We start from the raw sequence: 2,656 nt of genomic DNA on the forward strand, positions 1-2,656 counted from the left end.
TGCACAGGAAATGAGCAATATATCCCTGAGCCAATGTCCTAGTAATCATGTATAGTATATTAGATACATGTCTGAACATTACTGCAGAACGGTATGATGTATTCATTGATATGATGAAAACATTAATCAGGCTGTCAATCTATATTATATGCAGACGATATAATTTCAATCGGATGAATCAACTGAACAGAGAAGACATGTAAAGATAATGACATGATATGAAGGATAATGTACTAGAATCTGACATTGAAGATAATGTCAGGCTATAGACTCTAATCATATGGGTACTGTGTAATTGACTGATGACGTTAATTAATTAGTGATTTATCACATCTTTTACTGTGCTCTTTAGGTAACAACAATCCCGACAGAAGACGAGCTATTCTGTATATTCAAACCTGCAAGTGAGAGTCGCAATACACAGCCTGTTAAACGGAGATCTTCTGCAGCGGATTTAATCCTTGGATTAAGATTAGGATTCCAGGGAAGGAGGGGAGTGGATTAAATCCAGCATTCAGACTAACTAGAGTAATCATCACAACCGCTAGATGAGTATAATGTATACACTGAGTTAACGAAAACATCAGGAACACGTTGAGGAATTATTCTACAAGGTGTCAAAGCGTTCCACAGGGATGCTGGCCCACTCCAATTGAGAAAATATATATTTTTACCTTTATTTAACTGGGCAAGTCAGTTAAGAACAAATTCTTATTTTTAATGACGGCCTAGGAACAGTGGGTTAACTGCCTTGTTCAGGGGTAGAACGACAGATTTTTAACTTGTCAGGGATTCGATCTTGCAACCTTCCGGTTACTAGTCCAACGCTCAAACCACTAGGCTACCTGCAACCCCAGGTAAGACTTCCCACAGTTGTGTCAAGTTGGCTGGATGTCCTTTGGGTGGTGGACCGTTCTTGATACACACAGGAAACTGTTGAGTGGTGGAAAAACTCAGCAACGTTGTAGTTCTTGACACACTCAAACCGGTGCGCCTGGAACCTACTACCATTACCCCTTTCAAAGGCACTTCAATCTTTTGTCTTGCCCCTCTGAATGACACACAAACCCAATCCACGTCTCAACATCCTTCTTTAACATTCTACTGCTGTGGGCTAAATCAGGGTCTCACACAGAGTGTTTCTCGGTAGTCTTAAACACATCTACTTTGTAACAGAAGTATCCACCTCACACACATGGTAATGGGTTTAAAATGAAGAACACACCTGTACCATGTCAGATATATAGAGTTGACATGTATTACATTTAGAGTTTTACATCCCAATATTACACTTTAGATACATCACATGAAGACTGACATTTTGAACCCAGAGACCTGAAAATAGCTGTGCAGCGACGCTCCCCCGTCTAACCTGACAGATCTTGAGAGGATCTGAAATATAACAAAACTGTTTGACGTAGAAACACCGGATTTTTATTAATTAATTATTAATTATATTATTAATTATATTAATTATGAAATTATAAAACATAGTTAATAACATTCCACCCATGAGGCCAAAGAGGGTGCTTTTGGTCAGTGACAGCAGGAAAGGGCTAACCTGTTTCCTCTCCTTCATCTACACGGATTGAAGTGGATTTAACAGGTGATATCATTAAGGGATCCTAACTTTTACCTAAATTCACCTGGTCAGTCTATGTCATGGAAAGAGAAGGTGTTCCTAATGTTTTGTGCACTCAGTTAACTATAGTCCATCACAACATATCTCACTCCACATCAGTATAATTACACCTCACTATACGTCAGTATAACTATAGTCCATCACTACATGCCTCACTACCATTCTTATCCATAAATCAAATCAAATTGTATTTGTCACATGTTTGGTAAACAACAGGTGAGGACTAGCAGTGTCTAACATTTACGGAGTGATGCAAAACAGCTCCAGGCGTTCCATGCTTTTCTTAACTCCCGTTCTGAGCATCTGAGATTTTACTATGCAATCTGATACACGTCAAATCCGTTTCCTTGATCTTCTGATCTTGTGTGAAGATAATGTTCTATACACTGATCTTTACAGGAAGCCTACTGATTGTGTGAAGATAATGTTCTATACCCTGATCTTTACAGGAAACCTACTGATTGTGTGAAGATAATGTTCTATACCCTGATCTTTAACCTACTGATTGTGTGAAGAGGAAACCTGATTACTGAAGATCTTTTGTGTGAAGATAATGTTCTATACCCTGATCTTTACAGGAAACCTACTGATTGTGTGAAGATAATCTTTACCCTGAGGAAACCTACTGATTGTGTGAAGATAATGTTCTATACCCTGATCTTTACAGGAAACCTACTGATTGTGTGAAGATAATGTTCTATACCTGATCTTTACAGGAAACCTACTGATTGTGTGAAGATAATGTTCTATACACTGATCTTTACAGGAAACCTACTGATTGTGTGAAGATAATGTTCTATACACTGATCTTTACAGGAAACCTACTGATTGTGTGAAGATAATGTTCTATACACTGATCTTTACAGGAAACCTACTGATTGTGTGAAGATAATGTTCTATACACTGATCTTTACAGGAAACCTACTGATTGTGTGAAGATAATGTTCTATACACTGATCTTTACAGGAAACCTACTGATTGTGTGAAGATAATGTTCTATACACTGATCTTTAC

This window comes from Oncorhynchus keta, chromosome 12 (genome assembly GCF_023373465.1).
Source record: "Oncorhynchus keta strain PuntledgeMale-10-30-2019 chromosome 12, Oket_V2, whole genome shotgun sequence".
Classification (NCBI taxonomy): Eukaryota; Metazoa; Chordata; class Actinopteri; order Salmoniformes; family Salmonidae; genus Oncorhynchus; species Oncorhynchus keta.